General features: G+C 31.7%; 1 protein-coding gene across 1 annotated transcript in view; it reads right to left on the bottom strand.

Annotated features, from left to right (window-relative positions):
* The window catches only part of LOC118205675 (uncharacterized), a 243535-nt gene that overhangs the window by 148519 nt on the left and 67475 nt on the right, over positions 1-27541 (bottom strand). The window lies entirely within an intron of this gene.

Raw genomic sequence — 27541 nt, 5'->3', positions numbered from 1 at the left:
CAAATGCACAAAATATATACTTGCTACATGAATTCTGCACTGTTTTAATTTGAAAGATTAATTAAGATATTAAAAATGCATAATGACAGTGCCTCTGAGGCAAACTGTCAGGTTACATGAAATTCTAAAAAAGTCCTTATTCAGAAGTCAAACAACAAAAATCAGCGTTATATTTACAAAATTTTCACAGAAAACACTGTGAAAATTTTGTAAATATAACGCTGATTTTTGTTGTTTGACTTCTGAATTAGTATTTATTCGGCGTGTTATTGTGTCTTAAAAGTTCTTATGTTTCGAGGAATCGAAATAATTTTTATGCTGAGAGGATGATAAATATTTTCTAAATTAACTGCGAAAAAAAATGGAAAAACTAAGCTAAAGGTGTTTGTAACATCAAAAAATGGAATATTTACATACTTTAAGAAAAGTTCTGTATCCATGTATTTAACAAAGAGCTTCATAAAATGTTTCATGTTTTTGAGTTAACAAATTAATAAAGCAATAAGCAAAATAAGAGTTACAAAATATACTATATATGCTATGTAAAAAGTAAATATTTATAATAGCATACATACATAAATCAAAATTTTCTGATGTTAACACATACACGTAATATGCATGCAAATATAACCTAAACAATTAGATTCCAAATTTTTCTGTAAAATTTAGCTCTTGATAGAGAATAATTGTTAGGCTTTTGCGAAATAAACTTATTAAAAATTCTGATGTGTACTCCACATGACTTCTTTGTACGGAATATTAAATTATACGCAATTTTCTTGCATTTTATTTAAACATATTGAATTAGCAGTTAACGAATTTTGAATTAAATCGTCGCGTCGATAGCGCATAAACCACAACAGAATAAATGCACTCTTTTAAAGTTCGCTATAATTTATTTACCATAGCGACACTTCAGCGCTACGTTCATTTAACAGCATTAACATTCATTTTATAACTCAGAGTGCACAAAAATTACGTCATCTGAAGAATTACCACAAGTTCTATTCAAATCCTATAATAAATCTAAAACGATATATAAAATAAATTAAAAAAATAAAAAAGAAACAGTTTTTCGCAGATGATTCAGAGCCGCTTACCTAATGCACAAGCGCTACTAATTAATTCAGTTTTCCCTTCGCGGCAAGGCAAAAATACATTAAAATTCAAAATATTTTCATTAAAATCTGAAAGCTATAAAAAACATAAAACATCAAATACACTTGAAACATTAAAAAAAAATTAAAATTAAAATTACTGTTTTTACGCCAGAAACAGCTAATAACTTAAATGATAATTCCAAAATGAAGTACGCATAATTAAATTTTCAAATAATAAAAGAAGCCTTTACTTTGTTGCTTCGAAGTTTAGTTTCTCTAGATTGGCAACACATCTACTACTTTGCTGTGTTTCAAATGTAAACAAACATGGCTACCATGGTAACCAGAAATTAGACTTAGCCGCACTTAAACAACGTTTAAATTGTCGATAATTTTACAATTATTGCATGCAGCTTAACTAAAGGCCTAAAAATTTTAACCAGAGTAACATAATTCAATCATTTCTAAAACAAAAAATGCACAATTTACAATCATATAAGAATAATAAAAAAAAAAAACAGAGTTCAGTGAGCCGAGTAACAGAGTGGATATATATATATATATATATATAATTTTGGTGCGGCCGATTGCAACCAAAATGGGAGGTGCACATTTACATGTTATAGCAGTCCTATGTACAAACTTTCAACATTCTGAGGCTACTCGTTTTTGAGTTATGCGAGATACGTAGGTACGTACAGACGCAATGAAAAAAAATCTTCAGAATTCATTTTAATTCAGTTTTACAATTTGTTTGGGGGAAAAGAGTCCTTTATTCTGTTCTTACGTACAGATGTCACGCAAAAACATCCTTTGCATTCAATAGCGGCCAAAATGGATATTTTCGTAGAAATATGATACCCGAAATTTTTCGCGATTATGATACTTCTTTTTTACGTCGTATAAGAAAGTAAGAAGGAAAAGCACATGACAAACATAGTGCGTTAAAAGAATTACTATCTAGCTAACAAATACATTATTACAGGACCACGTTCGTTTACGTATGACTTTAGGTAATAGTTGCGTAATAACCGAAGTTGTTGCAGTTTGAGCCACGTGATAACAAGAGAACACATATAATCCGCTCAAGCAGAAGTCAAAAGAAACATAAGCAAAAGCGTTTCGCCTTCTGCTTTCTCTAAAAAAATAATCAAGCAAAATCTCTGCAAATGAAAGCAATTATCTTCACCACTTGGTAATTACGATCTAAGCAACAAAGAAGACACCTACTTTGTTTTAATATCTCATAAAAAATGAAGTAATTGGTGTAAAAAATAAGCACGCGATCGATTTTTTTTTACGTCGATCTTTTTACATAGGTACCTTATTATTGGCTTTTCGTTCGAACGAGCCCCATGTGACAAACATAGTGCGTCTTAATCGTCAGTCTATTGATTCCGCATCCGCACGGGAAGGAAAAAATAATTAACCCGCACTTTAATGACTCATGAAACTGTGATTTAATAATTGACATTTTATTATCACGAGAAGAGGGAAATAACAAAATAAAGTGCGCCAACAAGAGAGCATAGGGTGGGAGGAACAGAGGGATTAGAAAGGATTTCTTCTTAAATACAGCCCGAGAGAAAGTTTAGAAAGCAAAAAAGGGCTTCTTTTGGAATTAAGACAACGAGTGAAAAAAGGCAAGTGGTGAAAAACTGTTAAATATTTTTATGAAATATTTTAATATAAAATATGGAAATTTATATATTTAACTATTCCTGCATTTGACTGGAAAATGCCTAGTTATTCCTCACACATACGACATAATTGACTTCAGAATGTCTGTATAAGCCACGGGTTCTCAACCAGTGGGGGATTTTATAGCTTTAGGGGCTGAAAGCGGTCAGACTTTTATTTAACTGCTAAGTATTTAGGCTTAGTTTATGAATATGAAATTCTACTTTCATTAAAATTTTGATGCTTACTAATAATTTTTATACTTTTTGTTGCTAAATTTAAATAATATGTTAAAAATTATCAAAATAAATGTATGTTACGAAACTACTGCTATAGACTGTTATTTTCCAGTCACGTAACGTTACGTAACTTTGCGCTAGCATAGCAATAAATGCAATAATGATCATTTGAAATTGTCAATTCAGAGCATGTTCGCAGATTTTGGAACATAACATACTTTATGATTTTTTATGAATTTATTTTTCAAATTATAGAAGTATATTATTTATTATTGAAAAAACTGAGAGATTTCGACAGACATGGCTATTATATGAATGAAAACTAATCTTTCTGATAGCAACTTTGAAATAGCTGCATAAAAAAGATATTTACTACCTTTAAAACTTAAATTAATTAATAGAGAATTTTTTTTCTTGAATTAGCATTAATCATTGTGATTGAGTTATCCCACACTGAATAATGATATACATATATGAGATAAAATTTTGCTACATCTTTAAAAGATAAGATAGAACATTTTGTATTTATTTAATATTGGTTCATTAATTTTCCGTTAAATCTTTTGATCACTTAAATTTTTAACGCAATACTTCGCTTTGAAATGTACCTTTCCTCGTTCTTAATCATTTAATAAAAAGTATATAATTGAAAAACAAAAACTGCGCAATGTAACAGTAAAGAACAGCACGAACTCTCAAATCTGTACCATACAGACCAATGCTTTAAAATATCAGATACCATTTTAAATGTATGGCATTACGTAGTTAGAGTCAAGTCGTCTACTAGGTCGCAGTTTTGAGCTTAGAGTAAATAAAATACGCTACCAACTTCTGACTTCAATAGCCCAGTAAGAAAAGCATCCTTTAAGATATATACCTTTCCTTTAATGTGGATTTTAGATTAAAAAACTGAAAACTTTTAAACCAAAAATTCAAAACCACTAATGCAATACTAACAAAATTTTAAAATGCATTACTTTATTAATCTTAAGAAAAGACTTAAAAGTTGTATGCCACTGAAGGCCAGAGTGCTAGTAAAGGCGTCAGCAATACTTTCTGGTGTAAATCAGGTAAAATGTGTATACTAAGAAGATATTCCGCTGCCCAGACGATACAGTAGTTAAGGTAGCCGACTGTGATACGAAAGGGCCCGGGTTCGAAACCCAGAGAAGGCATGGTTGTAGTTGTCCATGCCCCTCATTGGGGGCAAAGGTGGATGACCTATTATGTGCTTCCATAATAAAGTGACCACCGCTTCTAGCCTTAATAGTGAACGGTTTCGGCCGGCTACTAGGTACAATACTCTCCAAACATAAAAATTTAGAAGTATAATTAATATAAACAAGCAAACAACATTGAATAAATATCATTTTCCTCTGAAAATATCAATTAAGTCAAGTCTGGCTTATAGTTAATCGTCTTGAGGTGAATACAAGCGACTAAATTTTCGGCCGTTAAGCTGCTGCTATTCTTACTTGAAATAAATTTAATTTATAAAAAAAATATTGTCTCGCATTTTTAAGTTGAACCGAATACGGAATGAATGGAAAAGCCAGGTTTTTGGAATTATGGATTACGGATCGGCGTTGCCAAATTTATCGCTTTCTTCTTGAAATTATGTTACAGTTTTTAAAAATGCATGTTCGTTACTGCAACTTTGTAATCAAACACATATGTTATTGTTACTATTTATTTCCTGTTTTTTTAACGTATCCTCCAATTTCTCGTTATATATTTAGTATTTATTTTTATATAATTTATTTTCATATAAAACATTTTATTTTCGAAACTTAAATGATTCACTTGAAATTATGAAATGGGTCACTCGGTGACCCATTTCATAAGGTTGATTCCCTTATGAATCAACCCTAGTCATAGGTTGCCGAGGCCTGTACCGGTAGATTATATTATGGGTTTGCTTAATTTTAGTTCTTATCATTCTGGGCTCGCTTCATAGTAGTATCTAAAAGCAGAATTTGTAATTTATTCATCTGAGCTATTCGATAATTTAGAGTACATAAATGTGTTCATCTGAATCTATTATTTTTAAGGTAAAATTGCAAAATCCTATCATTTAGAAAAGTAGAGAGTTTTCTGAAACTATAAGGCTTAAAATGACAATATTGCGCATAACATGATTCAACAATAAAGGCTGCAATTAAACATTACAAGAATTTGTATAAAGACAGACGTTCCGACTAAAAAATGATTATTATGAGGGAAATTAGCATTAAATTTCGCTCGGAATATTTATGCAATAATTAAGAGAATAATAAGCTTAGGACGTTCTAAACTGATGAAATTCAAGGTAATTATGAATTTCAAAATTTCATCTAAAAGCGTTAACAATTATATCCTTTAAATAAATAAAGTAAGCAGAAGATGATGAACACATATTTGATATTGGCACATATTTGAGCCACCCGTACGTCAAAATAGCGAAGGCCATAATAATATTGTTTACACAGTTGTATATATCGCATTGACTAGAATAAAAGGCAAATACGACTAATAAAGCACCGGTACTAAAATATGTGGTATTTAGTTACTGCATATAAATGATAAAAGCTGAATACGAATATTAGAAAGAATTGAAATATTGTAAATACATTTTAGTGATCCTCACGCGTAACCATATAATTGTGAGAGTAGTAGTTCAGAAATGTCACAGAGATGTATCAGTAAGTCATACTGTGATATGTATACAGAGCCGTTGAAATTATAAACATATTGTTATACAGTTCAGTAATATCATTCTGTAATATGGATAGCCGTAAATGTATGATGTGTGGTTAAAAGATGAATTAAAATTAGCAATTAAGTACGTAATATTGTAAGAGCACTTTAGTGTTACGCACGCGAATATAGCAGTTGTATTCCACAGCTGCAATATGTGTATTGAATTGTGCGAGCTCAGTAGCTGAACAGATAGCTGTGCGAGCATAGTAGAAGCACTGCAAAAGTGCAGTAGACATGAATAGATGTAATAACATATGTTGTATTCATAAAAATTGCACTATACACCTGTAAACGCACTATAAAGTTGAATAAGTGCAAAAACATATATTTAATTTATAAATAATCTACAAAATGCTACAACGTCATGTACGTCTAACGGCATAAAAAGTGAAAACAGATTATATTGACTAATATGTGTAAAATCACACTGTGAAAAGCCTATTGCGAAACATAAAAATAAGGCTTCCATACAATAGTGATATAATCAGGCAAGTAACGTATTAATTCTATACTTTACTCATGATTCATACCACAACATCATAATATTTTCATGCTAATCTGCAATTAAGCACAGTTATTTGATGCGTTTTTCATTATTGTGCACACTTTAGAGGGAAAGAAAGGCTATCCGAATAGGATGAAATTACTTGATGGCACGTATGAAAAAAGAAATGGTTCAAATTTCAGAGGAACGGAATACTTTATTCAGGATATACAGCATATAGTGAATAAAATCATGGATCTTATGCAAGCTGTTATCTGTACTTGACATTGACCTTGGTGGAAAATTATGAAAATTTACAAATTATGCATACTTTTACGAAAAGTATTGAACCAAAGGTACTTATTATGCTGTCAAGGAATTGTGCGAAGATATCAGGCCATTTATAACAGGCCATTTAAATTCACGAAGGTCAAGACCATACCCCATATTAGACACATTTTCTGTTCGACATTACAACATGGATTTTGGACATCCCTGCGCTATGAACTTTCCTAATAATCACACGTACATAAAATTTACATATTTTGAATGGTACATCACCTTCTCTGTTATAAGTGAATATTCATACCAAATTTCCTTAAAATCTGTCTATTAGTGTTTCAACAAAATTCGACATAATGTGCAAATTCTCTTAATTTTGCACGCGAGTGTATATATAAGTAGATACAAACAATAAAAACTGGTAATTGAAACATGAATAGAGAAAATTCGAAATATACAAGCATTTTGTGTAGTAACATATTGCTTACTTTTATAAACACTTTATGCTAAATTAAAACAGCATTATATAGCCAGTCTCTTTTAAATTGTTGCTTTAAGCCAATTTGACCTGCTTGAGAATTCATGAATTCAGTTCTAGTTTCCTTAATGCAAAGTAAGTTAACATTCTTTAACAAACAAAATCTTAGAAATGCGACCAGAGTTAATGACTTGCCAGAGAATGAATATCGCTGCAATATTCCGGGAATAAATAAATCCCTAGTGAGCATTAGTGAGTTTCATCGTAATGAATGCTAGCTAAAACTGGTTGTGATCTACGAAATGCATTCCAAACATACCGGAACAGCCACTATTCTTGTGACGCGTGATTAATTAAATCTAAAGTTTGATTACAATTCCTGGATACTTATCTTTGCAAGTGGTATAATCTATTCGCCAGGAGGAGTGAGTGTATCGAAACAAGCCGATGCAGATTATTTAACTTCCAATGCTGTTTCCTGAAACTAGAACTTCGATCGGGATTTCTGATGGAATTGTTACGTCCAAAGAGTAAAAATATGTGCTATTTTCCTCTTTCACATTTTTAATCTCACAGCCTTTTATTATGTGCATTACTTATATATGGTCATGTTCAGAAGTAAAAGATGAATTCAAGGTATTTTTCAGATTGCGTTTTAAACGAAAATGGTAATTTAAGTTAAGCATAAAATTTTTTGTCGAAAAATCTCAGGAATAATTTTGTTTCATATATAGATGCTTGTGTTCAATAGATTTCATAACTATGTAAAAAATTAGTTTTTAAAAATATAGTATTTTAGCAAACACTTTTTGTGAAATTTACTATAAAGGCACTGTTAGTTTGCATTATAAAAGTTAACATTGTTTAAATTAAAGTTATAATATTCTTTATTTGGTTTAACATATACAGAAGAATCAGAAACTGTTCTTGAAATTCAGGAAGAAAGAATGTGAATCTAATATCACAACAGGAGAAATTAATAAATATTTAAATCTTTAATAGCTATCACCATTATTCAATTAACGTATGTAATTCTGCATTAGATTGTTTTATATTTAGCCCTGAAAAGTTATCCAAAATATTTTCTTCAGTTGGTGAAATAGGCTTCCTTGTCATCTTACAGATCTATAAGAAAAACCTATCAACTTTAACAAACAATTAATTTATTTTGATTATTTCATGGGGAAAAGCATACTCTCGAAGTGATAATCACACTAAGTCAGACAACTTGCTATTATTAGACTAAAAAGAAGTAAATAATTATCTATACCACATATAAATAATTACATATCTTTGACTAGAGTGCAGATTACTAAACACAGATTGGTAAAAATCATGCTGGATGTGCATATATGCTTTTGTGGAATAGCAGTCGACATGCTAAGCAGTATTCACAAAAGAACATGCAGAGCATCAAGTACGTTGATTTTTGTGTTATTTATGAAGCTTTTGCACCTCAATGGGTGTTATCAAAAGCAAGTTTTACAAACAAACATTACAAATATTTTCAAGACTTTAAGTAACTTAGATTGATAGGATGTTTATACATTGATTTAAATCTAAATTTAATTCAGCTGTTATTAGACCACAATGGTTAAATAAAATGTAATTCGTTACCAGTTTATTATATTTAAAAATGAAAACGTATAACACTGCATTAGCGATATGTTCGTTTACTGTTGATAAAAAAAATCAAGCTAACAAAAAGCAGATTGAAGAGAATTTATAATTTAACATATTTTGCTGAGAAGCTTCAAACTACTACGTCAAGAAATAAACTCTTAGTTTGTTTCCAAGGTGAAGGGCAAATCTAGTAAAATAATACTTCAAAAATCACATTGCGGGTTTTGCCTCAATAATGACACTGACTAAAGCTTTGCAGGAATGAAAAATAAGAGCCCTGTAGGCAGTTGACTGAGTTTTGCGTTTTCCAGGAGATGTCTGTAGAAGAAAATGCGATTCGCTCTGCTGAAAAATCGCGTTTTCTGTGCGCTTGACAGTTTTATTCTTTCTTTAAACTAATGGAAACTTCACTGCACACCTCCCCAGACACTCCATCGTCACGGCGGGGATCAAATAGAGAATTCTCTCAGTAACATCCCATAACTTTCCGAATTCCATATCAATGATTCAGAAAAAGTTAAACCCAGTATATATGGATACGAATATACACCCATCCAAAAGAAGAGACAAGAAGGTTAAAAAAAAACACAGAATCAAACTCGGGTAGGTACCTTGTTGAGAAAGTCACCCACAGGAATTCATCTGAACAGCAACTCATAGGAGACACTGACATTTCCTTCCCTTTCTTTTCCGGAATTCTGATCAGGTCCAAGTCGAGGTCTTGGCTCCTATAACCACTTATTTTACATCTCTGCGGATATTCAAAAGAGAGCGGATTGATTTACAACACCTCTGAATCAGCATTTCTCTTTTCCCGCTCTGTGGACACAAAGAGAGAGAGAGATAGATGGATGGCTTTTGTATTCAAAACCTCCAAAAATGTTTCAAAACTGCGGATTACTGAGCAAGAGGATCATTGGCTGGTTGGAGGAAATGTATTCAACAACTTTTTCGACTGATATGAAGACGAGTGTCAAGCGCAGATCTCAGTAGTCACCCCTCTCGCCACCCATCCCTTTCTTTTTTCGTCCCCAATCCCCCCTCTTTTTTTTTTTTTTTTTTTTTGTTTCGTGCCGCATTTTCAGCTTTGTCGAAGTATAGAGGAGATTTTGAAATATTTTCGCTTTTTGGTTGAATATATACTCGTTGCGAAGGTTAGGGATTCTTACAGATCGAAGTTCTTCCAGCTCAGAACTATTTTTTTAGTGGGATGAATAATAAAAACGATGGGGTGAATAAGTATCTTTTGACTTAAAGAGCGGCTTGCGTCACAAGAATACAGAGTCGAGCGATTTTCAGTTCTTCTCATATTAGTCCTTTTTATATTTGCTCATAACATATTACTCAAAGTATTTACCAAGTTGGCGTGATCAGTTTTAAATGGTTATTTTTTCAAAACTTCTACACTCCCTTTTAATGTTCACGTAAATATTTCTATATCAATTAATATCAATATTTGTGTATCTTGTGAAACAAAGATGTCATTCGAAATAGTTTTGCTCCCATGGCAGTGCCACTGAAATTTGTGAATTTTGATTTTTACATATTATATTAAAACTTCCATTCATTTACATGTGACAAAAAACTATTTTATAAATATGGAAAATTATATAATAAGATGGAAAATTCTAGCCCCCCCAAAAAAATTAGATTAACTCAATTATAGCTCATTCTGGAAGTACAAGTGTTTAGCCTAAGAAAATGCTGCCGGCAGTTCAGTGAGCGACGTGACCATGTGCTGGACACAGCTAGATCTGACAGACGTCAACGTCAATAGCTACTACAGAGTAGAAAGTCAAGCGTGCATAGGAAATGATCCAAACGATTATGACATGAAAGCAGCCCCGAAATAGTTCTTCCGTATGCAGCAATTAAGGATTATGTCAGACGCATTATGTCCTTAGTTAGTATATACGGAAATAAAAAGTAAATCAACTTATGTCCTCAATTTATAACACTGTCCATAGCAGCCTAAAAAAAGGCTTTTCTTCAACTCTTCCTCGTACAAGACACACTTTCGGTAAAATTAAACGAAACAAATTTTATTCACCGGAGCATATATAACTAGTTTTTCTTTCATTAAAATAATAATATCTTATTTCGGTAGAAGGCATCAAAATGGAGCATCTAGTGTCTTTTTTTAATTTCTGTTCTAAAATCAAATATATATATTATATATATATATGATTTACCAAAATAAGGAATATATATATATATATTCCTTATTTTGGTAAATCATAACGTATAGCTTATTTGTATTCAAACGACATAAAACAAAGATCTCATTTTTTTGATGTAAATTAAAAAAATTCATAATTTAATAAGTATTGCTGAATTTGTACGCTTACAATTTGTAATAAACTGGATTGTCATAAAAATAGATTTAAAAAAAATTTGCTTTTTACTTTTTCTTTCTCTCTCTCTCTTCGTACCCATTCAGAAATGCGTTATTAACATCCAATCTTTTATGCTGTACTTAAATCACATTTTTTAGGCCGTTTTATGTCTACTTGTCTACGTGAAATTTTTAAATTCAAAATTAATTCATTTTTTACTTAAACTAAGAAACTGAAACTTTATAATTAACGGAAACCAATTAAAAATACATCTTCTAAAACTTTCTTAAAACTACTAGCCATCGTGAATTAGAATTTTCAGTTTTTTATGCTTCCTGTAATACCACAACAGCAGAAGTTGTCAGTGACCGATGGGATGAAACTGTTGGACGTGGGTAATTCGACCCGGGTCTGAAGCTTGGTGGTTGGGCTGATAGTACAGCAAATTTCTCTGATTTTTTTGATGTGTATGTGAATATAAACCAGTTTCACTTAGGAGGTCCTAAAAAAAAGCATCCTCTGTTTAGCAGATACTTGGCTTTAATTTAACGAACCAGCTTCAAAAGCACATTGTTTATATATTTATATGCATGGAATTTTACCTCATGAAATGTTTAAAACCTTTGAAAACATGACGCTTTTTTCATACTCATCTTGAAATTTGTTATATATTCAAAATTTGAGGAGTATGAAGCATAATTTAAGTGTTTTTAAATATCAAAACCTTAACAAATGCAAAGGTTAAAAGCTGTAAAATATAAGGTAAAGTTTTTTTCCCCTTTCATGATCGTAAGCAACAGACATTTTTTAGAATTGTGTTAAAAATATTTAATTTTTTTTTTATAGTTAGTAAGTTCTTATATTCGAGGTATGAACATTCCTTTATTTCGTTAACTACAGGTAAGTAGTGGAAACGGTTAATTGTTCAAAATTATAATAATGCCTCTGAGTTTCAAAATTATACGTAATAATCTTAAAATAGTTACTCTTTATACGTCTCCGTTCGGTAAGAAACTCAAAAGAAAGGACTAAGAGCTGATCACTATAAAGACACAATTTTCAATATTTTTCAGGAAGAAAAAAGTATGTTCCCTTATTGCTCGTGTATTTTAAAACATAAAAATATTTAATTAAATAATTTATATATTATTTAAATCAATGAAAAAGCATTAAAAACTACAACTAAATTAAAAATACTTAGTTGTGCGTGGTACAAGAAGAAGAAAATAGATGGATATTTTTAACTATCTGGAGCAAGGATAATTAAAACTTACATATTTTCCACTCAGACTATATGGATGTGAGTCTGATAATATATGTCTTGTTTTTTGTACATCAAGTTATAGAATTACTAACAGCAAAATGTAAATTTTACAGACAATTTTTAAAAACGTTTTACGTATTACCTTTCGTTAGTTTAGTAATCACATTTTAATAAATTATACAATAGTAATCAGAGAGTTAACAGCTTTTGTACAGAATACGTGTCGTATCTGATACGTATGAGATAATTTTTTATATCAGAAAAGATCTGCAATTAAAGTTTTTTGACACTTAAACTTCCATCTGTAAATACATAGATATAAAAAGACTGAGAATCGCTGCACCAAAAAATTCTCAGCGGAACGAATAGTTAAACTGTTCTGAAATAAATGAAACGTTTTCCAAACTTCTTTTAAACTTAAAAATGTGAAAATAGTAAGTACCGAAAACTAAAACCATCGAAGAAGGCGCAGCATAATATTTCAAAAAGACTCGAATTTCAAAGACAAAAACGGTAAAAATGTAGCTAATAAAAATAAATTTTTCGGACAGTACCTCCTTTTCCCGAAAACCATGCAATTACTCACAGCTACAACTTTCCACTGCCGAAAGGCTGTTTTAACGTGCCGGAAAAAAATTCCTTTTATTATAGTTCTTTTATTTTTGCACTGGTGGCAACTGCGATGAAGTTTGGACACAGTTCTGTAAACTGATCATTAAGCCCAGACACTTTTTTACGCAGTTAAACTCGACTGATTTTTTTTTAATCTTCCTCGTCTGTATAAAGTTAGATTAATGAGTTTGTAATTACTAGGTTATTAGTGGAAAATAAAAAAATTAAAGCGAAGTAAAAAAACAGCTGCTCTGGCTATACGCCAGTCCTCTGCACTGATCTAATCGTCACTTAAAAACAAGATAAATTTCATCATCTCTTTCACTGTTAATGTATGAGCTTGTCAATCGCGCAGCTTTGCAAGTCATATGTTTCCTTATAAGCTTCGAGATTTTAAGCGTTGTAACTTTAATACTAAGTTTCAGATTTAGATAATTATGTGATTATATGTAGGAAGGTTAACCCATTATATTTTAACTATTCTAAGTTTGGAAACAAAAGCATACGAAATCTTAATTTTATACCCTTTGCTTTGCATAAACAATCATAGTAATCAAAATAATATACGACGCAAATTTTGATTATCAGTGTCATAATGGCTTTTAATAATCTTTATTAAACACTATATCAAATAATGAAATTTTCGACCGTTTAATTAAAACTGAAAATGCACTAATCAGATTGTTTTCTGAAATCGTAAGACATCTCATTTTTATCTCATGGATTCTGGATTAAACGTAAAATATCCTAAAATGAAAAACACCTATTTTATGGATTCTTCAATAAATCTGCATATATATGCAATGAGTAATTAAAGATTTAAAGAACTTTTTGCTTTATATGTTCGGCTTTAATTTAGTCATTTCTTACTCTAATAACAGAGTAAAAGAGAAATAGTTCTAAATATTAATGGCCTAATAATAAGATTTACCGATGCGAAACGTAATAAGAAACTTTCCTGAGAAATGCATTTCTCTCAGCCCTATTATCTATTACTTTAGAATAGGCACTTCAAGGCCATTTTTTCCCAAACAAGTCTCGTGACCCTGGTAACGACTGCTGCGGAGAAATTATCGAGTTCAAAAATGCTATCAATAAAATTGAAAATTAATTCTTTATTAATATAAAGCTATGTCATACAAAGTCAACTCTTATTCAAAACAAATGGATGCAGAAGTTTAGGAATAGTATAAAAGTCATCCGCTCAAAGATTCGTGTTTTAGCATTTTTAAGTAAGAAAAATTAATTTTGCATAAAATACAAAATCTAACTTTTCATACATTCTTAGGAAAATATTTTATTTATACATACAAAACATTTGCACTCATTTTTACAAGTTAGGTCAGCTTCCCCAACCGTTATCAAAGCGTGGCAGTAGCATGGCATGAAAAACCTACGATACGTGTCGCTATAATTTTCAAACTTAAATACAGAAATTCACCGGTATAAGAATGTGATATATTTCTGAGATTATGAACAATGCGTATGAGATGACGGTTATGAATGATGGTAATGAGAAAATAAATATAATAAAAATATAACAGCTGATATGATGGTCATAATGATACAGTGTATCACTCTACTAATACTACTGTACTATAAATTAGAAGCTACAGAAACGGTGTATTTGCTCTTTGTCAAACAGACAAGCCATAAAACGCTTACAAAATGTTTAAATAGAAGACAGAAGAAATTAATATATAAGAAGAGATTAATTTTATTTAATTTACTTCTTTGTTATATAAATATATATACGTATATATAGAGAGAGATGATTTAGGGATGGAATTTGTGCTGCACAGTTAGAAATTTATCCTACCGATGAAATTGATTACGTTCTATTGTTTACTCATATAGCAGAAATTAGATCCGATTAATTAATTAAATTTTTTTAATATTAATTATCCCTAGATAAAACCCTGGAAGGCAGTTCGTCCGTCCGGAACTTCATAAGTCAAAACACTCTTAATCTTCGGTCCGCCTACATTAACAGTAGAATTTCGGTTCTTGCTTACAGTGTTATATCTTGACCATTGTGGCTGTCCTTTGGACAGTCAGTGGGCCAGGCTTCGCCCACATTATGGTATCTATGCAAATTAATCTATTCCACAGCAAAAATAAGGAAACTGGTGCATTGAAATACAAGAGCAATTTTTTAGATGATATGCACGTTGATTTTTCAGTTCCCAAGACTATGTCTTGAGAAATTCTTTAGTTATCAAAACGTATTTTTATGGTTATTAAATTCAAATTTTTCATTGTTAATATAATAACTCTAAATCCAAATCCCAATTACTTTAAGATGTCTGGTAAATTAGTTACAGAGATCATAAGCAGAAAAACTAGAACTATTTGGGTTAAACAACCCATTTCCATTGTTAGCAGTTACAGAACACATTTGGAAAACTTTGAATAAATATTTTTTTTTTCTTTCAAAATCTCTCTAATACGGAAACGTTTGAAATTTACGATGAATGATCTGTTTTTGTATGCAACCATAAATTAGTTCACTTATTCTGTGAAAGAAATATCTTTTACTTAATTCCTTCTAGAAAACTGTATGATAAAATAACTGAAGTTACTTATGTAACTTATATTTTCCTGCTCTGAAATAATAATTCCGCGAGCTTGAAGCATGAAGTTCATTACTGAATGGTTAATAATAGACTATGAAGCACTTACTTTTATTTAATTAATTTTATAAAAAAAAACTTCTATTTTAATTACGTATTTTTTGTGTAATTTACAAGCACACATATAGTATATAGTATATGTTATTTTACATTAATGAATACAATTTATTATCCTGTATTACTGCATCTTCGACGATGCGGGAGAAGGTGAGTTAACATAATGTTTAATTATATTTGAATTAAAATACAACAGCCCTTCGATTACCTGATTCTCGATTATCCGAACGATGGCTTATTCAAATTTGTTGAAGCTTGGTTGAACAGCTGCTGTGGAAAATTTCAGAACAGTTTGGAAGTAAAATCCAGGTGTGCTGAAGAACATTTTTTGAAATCTTCTAATCGCTCTTTCCTTAATATTTATTTTGTAGAGACATGAGGTATTTTGGAAGTAGAAGACATGAAAAATGAGCAATGCCTTCGCGGAGAATCGAACCACTGATCTCTCGAATATGCGTCGAGGGTGCTGACCACTACACCACGAAGGTATGCTAAGAAATGGGGAGAAATACCTTATAATTTAATAAATTAGTACTAGAACTCTAAACTTGTCGTATCTTTTCTTCTGTCTGCTTTAGTCATTAGGCCAGGAATATGATAGCTTTTTTGCATGTGCGTTATTTCTAATTATAATAGCTAAACGTAATACTCAAAAATAACCGTAATGTTCTTGATTGAATGGTTTATTAGAAACAGACACTTTTAAAAAATAATACATGACTTGAATTATCCTAACCCAAACCTGCTCAAGTTGATTTGAATACTTTAATTCTTCTGTAATATATTTTAGCAATGACGTCATTAAAACTTAATGATTGAATTTTATGGAAACTTATGCAAATAATGGTACATCGATATTAAATTTATCCTATCAGAAACATACGCTTACAAAATCAGTCGTTTCATCGTACAAAGGAAATTCATTGAAAAAAACGAGCTGCTTCAGTCTGCGCATATCAGATCTACAGTGAAACTCAACGCGCAAAAAACACAGTCCCCTTTTAGAAACAAATCTAATTTAACACCTGCGTCCACGTGACTGGTCATTTGAAGCGGTGGGGAAAATCCATACAGGTGGAGTGGACCATCGGACACCCCGTAATAATCATCGCCCTATTTGAGGGAGTAATAGAGATATTTGACGAGTGAATTAATCTCGAATACCTCGCCATTCGAACCTTGCTTATTCAGAGGGTCTTGCTCTCACGTTGCCAAGGTTATTTTCAGGTCGTCTTCAGGTTCCAATAATTGACATTTTCGTCCCGATTCCGTGAATTAATGAAGAAGCTTTAGATTTGAACACGTGATAGAACATCCATGCAGTGCTTTTATTGAATCTCGATGAAACAGTCAGGTATTTTAAATGTCAACGTCTAGGGTTTCGTATATATGTGATCTTCGCAGAATAGACTCAGAAGCACGCTGCATCCATCCACTAATTCTATAAATGCAACATGCGGCTTACTTTAACGTAAAATGCGAACTTATCCATTGCCCAATTATCCAATTGCCATTAGCCTGGAGGTAAAAAAGCAAATAAAAACAACCTGTTAATATGATATATATAGTAATACGAAACTGAATAATGAATTTCCCAAAGGCAAAAATGCAGATAAGTGTGAGTTGGGGGAAAATTTTAAATTAGGATGAAAATGAAATTGACACGCATGAAATATCAAAGATTCCGGATGTCAAATTATTAATGATTATGAGAATTTATCGTCCATTCAAGAAGAAGAACTCTGGAAAAATAAAAAAATGATTGCGATGATAATGATCTAAGCCCATTAAAAACTGAAGAATTTACGTGTTTAAAAGTCAACTATGAAGAGGCAGGAGCAGTAGAAAACTCCGAAATTGTCCCTAGAAAGAATTCAAGATATGGTCACATGTAAAAAATATTCTTCTATTATACTAAACACTAAATGTTTCGTTGATAATTAAAAATATAATACAGCGTGTGACAAAAATACGTTTTCCGCAGATTTTTGGTTTTCCTTAAATTATTTGGGATGCTGAATTAAAGAATAGATTTAAAATTGTATGCAATGTTTTCAGTGCCATCTTTTAATTCAGCATTTAAGCACTTTTCCATGCACTTTTTTTATTTCTTATTCAGTAGATTAATACTTCATTCTTAAGGAAAGTTAAGTAAATGCATTATAAAATCACGGAGTATCGAAAATTCTAATTAATGAAATATTCATCATCCTTTAATAAATATGGACCCATCAGTGGCAGAGCTGTTAAAGACTGCTGAATGCTGGTAGTTCGTTATTGGTTCAAATTCAAGAAAAGAGACTAGCTCTATGCTTGATTTTCGAGATTTTCCCCTTGGGTAACCTGAATACAAGGAAGTTGATTTTATAAAGTTCTTCACGAAGGCATCCTCTTCTTAGGTAGATAGTTTTCTCGTGTTCTTCGCCGCATCCAAATAGCCAAATCAATGAATAGTTAAATATAAACGTTCCCCACCTTCATAAATAAAATGCGAAACTATACGCGCAATTCACCGTTTAATGAAGACAATTGCAAATTTAAAAGCGCATGTTGATTTATTCAATGAGAACCATGAGTCGACAAAATGAATAGCTTTTATTTTGTCCCTGAGTAAAAAAATCTCAAATTTTATTTAATAACAGGTTGTTGAAAAACAGACTAAATTAGCAAAATTATTGAAGAATATTTTCACTAATCTGCACATAAAGGTACAAAACGTTCTGCAGTTAGATGATTTGAAAGATCTGAAAGATGGAGGATGTTTTATTAATAATGCTGTAATTATTAATTAAAAATTTAGAATTACAGTGACCATATAAGAAGGGTTCGTCTCCAACAGCCTGTTGAAAATGTTTACATAAATTATGTATTCTATTTGTGAGAAATTCTATAATTAAGAGGTAAATAGGAGTTATAAAACCTTTGCATATGGATAGATATCTATGTGTTTGTGTTAGTGGTTGCCCAGTTTGATCATATTAACTCTATCTGTAATAACAAACAGACACAAAAAAGTAATATTTAAGTTTTCAACGCTTGTGTTTTTAATTACCTTCTTTAAACAGAATATCAGGAAAATTTGGCTAGCTAAGCATTTTGTTTCTTTAACTGCTGATTCTGGACCTGTAAATCAAAACTTTCATTACCGGACATTCAACGGAATTAAGGCTTTCGCCTTTTAAATCGGAATGGGCTAGTCTCTTAATTCAAGGGTTAGGGATTCATGAATCATACGTTAATAAGCAGACTATGTTTGCTCCCTTAGAAAATATATAATAATTTAATTTTTCTTTGCTTTGGGAGAGTGTGAAAAATTCACTAAAAAGCACTCTGTTTTATAATTATTTTAATCTTTTTTTTTAGTGTTCTAAATCTCATTTGATTTTTATCTTTAAAAAAATTCAGATTTTTGAGTATATATTCATTGTTTTGTCATTTTTTAAGAATCTGTAATATCTAAAGAGTATGTGAAAAACATACATATTAAATACTTGGCGATAGATATGCGTAAGTTTTTAGGAGCCCAGTTCGATCATATTAACTCTATCTGATTACACTGCTAAAATTTGTTTCCCGAAACAATGTCGCTTGCGGAAGATAATAGAGGTATTCAAAACTCAGTGCCAACATCTATAGTGAAATACTGATTAAAAATATGTACAAAAATATGTCTAGCATAAAGCAACGAAAAACAGCAAAAGAGAATAAACAGCATAAAAATTTGTTTTCATAATTACTCACTCTAACTTTGAAAATCTATGGCAATTAATGCTTTAATGCTAAAGACGAAACAATTTATTTTTGCATTCATTGTTTCAAATGATAATTACCGGATTTGCCGGCATATAAGATGCACCGGCCTGTAAGACGCACCCCCTTTTAACACATTTTTGAAGGATAAAACGTTATACTGATCATTATAATTCCGCCAAGTTCTTATCATTTTCTCAGTTGTGGTGGCCCGAAATAACTCTCTGAAGCCCTGTTTCCATATTCTGTAGCATACGCAATGACACGTAGCTTGTATGCTATGTTGCAGCAATGCCGACGTTGTTTTTGAGTCATAACTTGACAACAAATTTAAGAAAATTGAACAGTAGAAATTTCAAACACTTAAAAGTCATTCACAAAAATTGGAAAGTTTAAACGAACCCAACTGTGATCGTTGATGACAGCACATGCGCATTCACTGAACTCTACGTAGCTGTAATATTCCTACACTCCGGAAAGAAACAAGAAAAAAAAAATCGCATAACTCCGAATAGAGGAAATTTCCAGAAATGAATGTAATCAAAAACTGAGTATCGACGTTAAAGACGCGCCTCGTTTTTCAGACTTATTTTCAAAGGAAAAAAGTGCGTTTTCTACGCCGGATAATACGGTAAATGAAAACTAGATAAAATGCTGTTTTTCTTCATAGAAATCTAAGTAAATATTTTAAGAACTTTATCAGCACGCTTTTGGGCATTAGCATCGACCGATTATTAAGAAAATAACAAAAGTTTTTGCACTTAAAGAGGCCCTTATGCATTTTGATTTACACATGAGTTAAAAAAAAAAAAGTAAACATCATGCTCCTAGAGCATCCTCTAACCTGGTACACATAAATACAAAATCATTAGGTAGCATTCCGGCGTCGTTAACAGATGGATGTATTCTGAGTCACATTCAGAGCATGAATAATAATAATAATTAGACATTTGAGATCTACTATAAAGCTCTGATATAATAAAGATATAATGCTAAATTTAAAACTACTTGTAATAATACAAGCATGATAAAATTGTGTCTTTATGTTCTGTTCATCCGTACGGTATTAATCACAACTGCCTAAGTTTGCTTAAGTTTTAAGGTGTGTCTAATAGACCTCCACTAGTGGCCGAACGGTAAGGCCGCTAAGAATTCGACTCGGGTTCGATCCCAGGCAAACTGGATGGCTGTTTGGTTGGTTTTCGAAGTTTTTTCTGCGTATATCGTAGTTACGAGCCATTTTCTCTTGGAAAGTACTCCCAAGAAGTCCTCTCTCCCCTAAGGCAGACAGCTCTCGTGAGCTTTACCATATTCAATTAAACATGTGCCACATATTCAGTCTGAGTCTTACTGCGCATATTTACTCATTAGATAAAGCAATTTACTAATTATTCCTTTCTTTTTTGGTTCTTTTTCAATGTCAAATGTATCACATGTTTCACGAAAGAACTACGCAGCTTTTAGCGCCTGTTTTCTTGAAAAGCAAACATCGTCGATGCTCCAACTGATAATGTTTTATTTATCTATCGAAATGCTTAATTGGAGCAGACATATCAAAACAATTTTCTTCGGCATATCATAGCCGTGTCAGCCAATTAAAATTGTGAGATGATGAGGGACAAATAAATATAACAAAAATTCTATATTAATAAATAAAGGCATGCTTCATATTCAGGATGGGGGAGGGAGGGCAGAACTAAAGACTAAAGCACATACATACTCAATAAAACAAGTCAAAACACGTAGTGCGTGATTGCTATTTATGGCGACATTCAGCACGTAAAATTATGATCTTTGGAGGTGCGCAAAGTACAGCGAACTTATTTATATTATGTTTTTGCCAAGTATGTGATAAAGTTTAAGCGTTCTGGTTCTACATTTCACGAGATTACAGAATAAAGTAAATATTGATGAATAAAACAACTATTTTTCCCTAAGTTTCCAGTTCGGGAAATTTTAAGTATTTTCTACGCAGTCTTCGAATGATTCGTTCTTGCACATAGTTCCAAAATTCTGCAATTTTTATCGATTAACTTTGTTTTAGCTAAGCTATTAATGATACACGAAAATGGAATGACACATCAGGCTCATTTTTGGAATGCTAACTGAAAACCTTTACTACTTTTGCAATATCAGAAAATTCGAGAACGGGCTCAAAATTGCAAAAATTGACAGGCAACGGCAGATAGGCAGTAAATATATACTTTAATATAATTTGGAAATTTTCTTCAAATCCTGTACTGTAATGAATCATATGTTCTCTTTAAAGAACAGTATACAAAGATTCAGTAAAATCAGAGATTCAAGGGTTCAAGGGGGATCCGTATCTTTTGAAGGCTTAGGCGTATTTTCTCAAACATTTCTAACTTAAAATAAATGTTTAAACGCAGCCTCAGCAATTTCGCAGTATTTGATAACACATACTGTTGCAAACTGTGGTTTCGTGAGTTTCTCTTTAAATAATACCTTCAAGTGAGCGCAAAGAAATTGGCAATTTGTTATAAATAATAATGGAACGGGGCAAAATAAATATCTGTAAATAGCTCAAGGAGAACACGAATGACATGAAAATTCTCTTGAATCTCCTCCTATATCCATTACACAGTAAATTCTAAAACACAATTCAACTACCTCTTTTTGACCATTAACAACCGACCGGTAAAAGGTAAATACTGGTAGTTCGGTCTGGGGTTGGAGTCCCAGCGAACGGGCTGGCTGCATGGGCGTTTTCGTGGTTTTCCTCATACGTAACTTGGATAGAAGCCAATTTTATCCACGGGACATCCCTCCTTTCCGTGTAGTGACTAAGGCTGGAGCAGGTAATAAAATAAAAAAAAAAATTAAAAACTAGCTTTCTTTGATCCGCAAACTCTCAGAACTGATTTGTCTTATTGTTATAGGAAACGTTATGCCGCGATATTGCGAATTTCGCGATGTGTCAGGCTCAATGAAAATGTTGCTCTAAAGGCACTTCATGTAAAAATACATCAAGTGATTTTCCCAGAAGAGAAAATTTAATAAATGTGGAAGAAAGGGGAACACCTTTTTCCTAGGTTTGAGAGATCAAATCAGAGTCCTAGAAAATTGGTATATAAGATAAAAGTCATAATATAGACAAAAATGGATAAACAAAATACAAACTAGAAATTCAAATAGAGACAGAAAATTAATTTGTTCTGGGTCTCGAAGCCGTATTTGTATGGTTTCGCATAGGTTTCTTAAAGCTCCGGTAAACATCGCCCACAGAACCTGAAAATGCATTTTTCCAAAACTTCAAGACAATCGCTAAGTTGGTGAGTGTGTGTGTGTGATTACGGCAAAACCTCGAGGGCTATCTGCCTAAGAGGAGGGATGCCTTCGTGGAGGACTTTCTAAGGGAAACTGGCTCGTATACAGCTAAGTTGGTGAGAAGTGCCTAAAGCCCTCTGAGGCGTTTCGGCCAATATGTCGCTTTCTAATTGAACTATTTTTCCGTTACTGAACCTCTAATTTAATACATAAATCTGTATTAAAAAGTCCAAATCATGACGTCCACAAATCAATTAATTACAAAATAAACCTCAATGCTATTATCCTAAATGAAAAATAAATAAATAAAACAATACACAATATCACAACAACAATGCAGTCGAAAGGATTTAAATATTTACAAAAATTTACAACATACTATTGTAAAAAATCTAAGTACATTAGGACATACAATAATTTATTAGTAAATATGTAAAATATTCCAGAATAATAAACGCTTCGACTTCTTACTAATAATAAGATCTAGGCATCTGTAATGCCTTCAATAAACTTCTTTATGAAAGTATAATTATTGAAGTAATTGGTAATTACGTAACTATTCATTCATTTTCAGTAACTTTACAGTACAGAATTCGCTTTTCATGGTTTCCATGCAAATCAAACACACGCATATGACACTAAATTTCGGGTTGAATGTTACCCTACAACTGAATCTTTAGTGCTGTTTCTTCCGTTCCGTTTCATCCCTAGCTCCAAATAGTGCCATTTCTTCAAATGACTTCCCCCACCGATTCTCTCCCGTTTCATTTGCTGTTCGATTAAGTCACTTCACAATAAAGCGAACACCTGTTCCCCTCAATTAAAATAGTTTAGACGAAATGACCCTTGCAACTTTGATCCGATTTATCTTTTGATTTCTAATAATTATTAAATATTTCCTTTAAATAATTATTCTGAGCAGGATAATGAATTTCAGGTATGTTCACAAAACGTGTACCTGAATGTAGTTAAATTTTTGTTATGCAGTGTCCAACTTTTTAATTTCTATTTTTTAAATTACTTCTAAAGCAATAGAAACATGATTTCACTGCTTTGAAAAAACAAATTAACAAATGTATAATGAGGATTAATGTATATGCTTTATTAAAAATACAATAAGCTATCTTTACAGGAGATTGTACACGGTTTTAAAGGGATTGGGAGCTCTGTGAATGTGATGGTCTTAGAAAGGTGATGTTTACTGCCAGTGTTTGTTTATGCTTTCAAAAACACAGATCTCTTTTAGAAGGCACCTCCTAGAAATACCGCCAATAGAGGACACACTACAATCGTTTTCTAATAGAAAATGGAATTAATTTAATCTAATGTCAATTGAAAAAAAGGCTCTGTATGCTAAAGGAGATTTAAGAGCAATATAACTGAACATTTTCTTCCCTTTTTCAACTCTTAATTATTAATTATTTTGCATGTTTATTATTATATATAACCGATATATGTCTTCTCCCATTCAATAAATATACAACAAATGCCAAACAAATTATAAAAAAATTAAAATTTGAAGTATTAATAATAATTTTTCTATTTTTATACATTATATTATTAACGAGTGACGAATTTATATAATGGTATGTATATATAAAAACCAAAAACGACCAATTTGGAAACTTACGACTTATAAACATACTATATTCATCATAAAGTTACAAAATTTTTATTAGAAATCTATTATATATACAGTTATTTATAATTTTTAAAAACTGTAATAGCCTTATGCATATTTATCACTTTATTCCAAAATAAACAAAAAAATATATTTTATATTATCACGAATATATATGATAGATTTTAATGCTTCTTAAGTTTATATACTTAAGTATCCCAAAGAGATGAATGCAATTTAAACAGATTTCGTCGCACCAAGAAAGGAGTCATAGAAGCAAAGAAACTGCTTCTATGACTCGTTGGACTTCTGACTTCGTTGGAAAGAGCTAAGAATGGGATTATTTCAATGATTATTTCCTGTAGGACTAAAGAACACAAAAGGGGATCCTTTGTTTCCTATCGGGTGAATTGGCCTGAAGGCACAAATTCTCTTCAGTTGGCTATTGTCATATAATTTACTATTTTTAGAGAACTACAGAAAATTTTCTTATTAAAATAGTAGAAATATGCAGCAAAATAGCAGAAATAATAGAATTAATTCATTTTTGTCAAGACAGAATCCCACTTTTCAAATATTACACCTTAGTATATACACATGCACACACACACAATAATAATACTAAATCCCGTATACATAAAAAAATGAATTCAACAAAAGAGAAAAATCTGAAAGCTTTTAGATTTTACATTACGTCCAAAGAGGTATTCTTTTAACGTTTCGTGTATTACCTTTATTTATTAAATATCATGTTCTTCGCACTTCAATCATAAAATTCAATTCCACAGCAATATCGCAAAATAATTTTAAAATGAGCATTTCTTTAGAATTACCGATACACAATCTTGCGCGCTGGACATCAAGTTCCACCCCCTCCCCGTACAGTGTTGCCATCATTGCTTGCTTTGAAATCGTTGAGTGTGAATCAAAAATTCGTTAAAGTGTTACAAAATATGAAATCGGTAATAAAACAAATTCCAAATTTGGGCTTCCAGATGCCTATATTCGGTGGAGGATTATGTTACTCAAACTTTGATGGCTCTAGGTACTGTTGTTTTATCACAATGCGAGAAACATACATACATTTATGCAGATTCTTAATTATTGAATTTCTTTCAGATGTACCAGCATAAATAATTAAGAAATTTACTTTGTATTTTTCAGGTAAAATTAAATCATCGTCTCGGGTTCCAGCTATGAAGGAGAAGCCTTATTCATTATGTTGGTTATATCGAGGCTTTCATACATTCAAATTTAGAGATTTCTGTGACGAAAACTAATTCCAAATCTCGTGTTGGTGATAGGGTATCAACAGAAATTTGCTGCATTCGATTAAGTTCGTCAAGAACATTTTTTTTTTCATTTTCGTCGTTCATTCGTCAAGAACATTTCATTGCGAAGAACATGATATTTAATAAATAAAGGTAATACACGAAACGTTAAAAGAATGCCCCTTTGGACGTAATGTAAAATCTAAAAGCTTTCAGATTTTTCTCTTTTGTTGGATTCATTTTCTGTGATATATTTCTCTATCTCGATATCAGTTATATTGGAAATGCATGTATGGTTTCCTTCTTGCAATACATCATCTTCAAAATTTGCTAATAAAATTCGGTTGCAGTGAGTTTCTTGGCTAATCCAGCGTATTGTATTTTCCCCCTGAATTTCATTTTAATGTACATGGTCTTCGAATACTACAGCTGGATGACGACGTCTGGTTTTAATAAATTCAGGTTTTCATAAACTCACGATTACGCTTGAATCTGAGAAGAATAAAAAATATCAAAAGATAAATTCAGGATAATCAACTGTGATTCAAAATAGAATTGCATTTCACTTCTGTTCTGAAATTACTTCAAAGCCAACTAGTGTATTGATCAGATTGTTAAGTGTAGCAAGCCTTTATTACGTAATGATCTCTGTCTTAAAAAATGACCCTCTCAACAACGATTAAGGGATGAATAGAGGAAAATTCAGCTCTACCTCAATAGGCGTACTGATGAGGGGGGACGGGGAGAGCAACGTACGAAACAGGAAATATTTTGCCAGTAAGAGTACTACTCAGGAGGATAGCGGATAGCAGAGGCTGAAACGAAACTATTTTGACCACAGGATAAAAAAGAAAAGGACGAAACGAGAAATACCTTTAATAAATGCTGATAAAAATTTTATTTATAGAACATTCACAGAAACAAAACAAGAAAGTATGATGTGGAAACACAATGGATCAAACAAGAAAGTATGATGTGGAAACATAATTTAAGTTAACAATTTTCAAATTTGCATTCTTCCTTTCGTGCTATATATATACCAAACTAACTCTTTGAAGTGACTTACAAACTTGCTTTCATATTGGAAATAGAATACAAAAACAGTACGAAAAACACTTACGGATAAAATTAGATATGCAATAGAAAAAGGGGGAGGAGAAAGATTGTCATGAAAAATGAGGAACTAAAAAGAGCAATTGAACTGGCGTGATACATTCTAGAAAAGCAAAGGCCCTTTTCCTGTTTTACTCCCCCTCCCCTCCAAACTCAAAAGAAAGAAACCTGACGCCGCAGCATAACAAACGTGTTTTAGAGGAAATAAAAATTAAAAAACTCCTTAAAACATCATTCAAGTACGCTTGCTGTCTTTCCTTAACAGGTCCAAGAGCCTCTAGAATTGAATGTGTAGGTTGACTTCGAGTTGAAGATGCGGCCAGCAACAAAACTCGCTCAACACAGGAAGCTAACACTAGACCCCACAGGGGGTCTTAATTTGGAAAATGTCTACCAGGGTGGTCCGCCGCTTTTTAGCCCAAAAAAAGAGAGAAGATATTGACAAGCAAAGCCAAGCCCTAGATGTTTGACCCTTTTCCAAAGATCTGGAGTATCTTTGTTCTTAACAGCAGGGGCACTGGAATTAGAACTAAGGACAATTTATAGCTAGATACTTCTTCAAATGGTTTAAATTGTTTTTACTTGTGGATTGTGGAGTTAATGGGATTAGTTGGCTAACAACGTGAATAAGAATGTTTTCTGATATTTCTTAATTTTTGGAAAACATTTTTGTAGGCAGCCCTTTCACGTTTGCCTTTTTTAACTGTCCTAGTTTAGCAACTAATTTTGTATTCTGAAGAATGTAAGTTTATTTATGTAAAATTTTAACTGTAAACAACATTAAAAAAATGATACAAAAATGTTGTAACTGTATTAAATAACTGAAACATGTCAAGATCATTTTCCAAATGCTCCTTTTTCACGCTGGAATAATTTTGGTATATATTTTCATAACACATTTCTTAATTTTCCCGCATGATTGCATTAGTGAAAGTCAGTAAAGTTTATCTCAGAGAAAATGACATCTTTTT

This window comes from Stegodyphus dumicola, chromosome 5 (genome assembly GCF_044657685.1).
Source record: "Stegodyphus dumicola isolate Sdum_Otavi_A_Nest chromosome 5, ASM4465768v1".
Classification (NCBI taxonomy): Eukaryota; Metazoa; Arthropoda; class Arachnida; order Araneae; family Eresidae; genus Stegodyphus; species Stegodyphus dumicola.
This window is presented reverse-complemented; position numbering and strand designations above follow the sequence as displayed.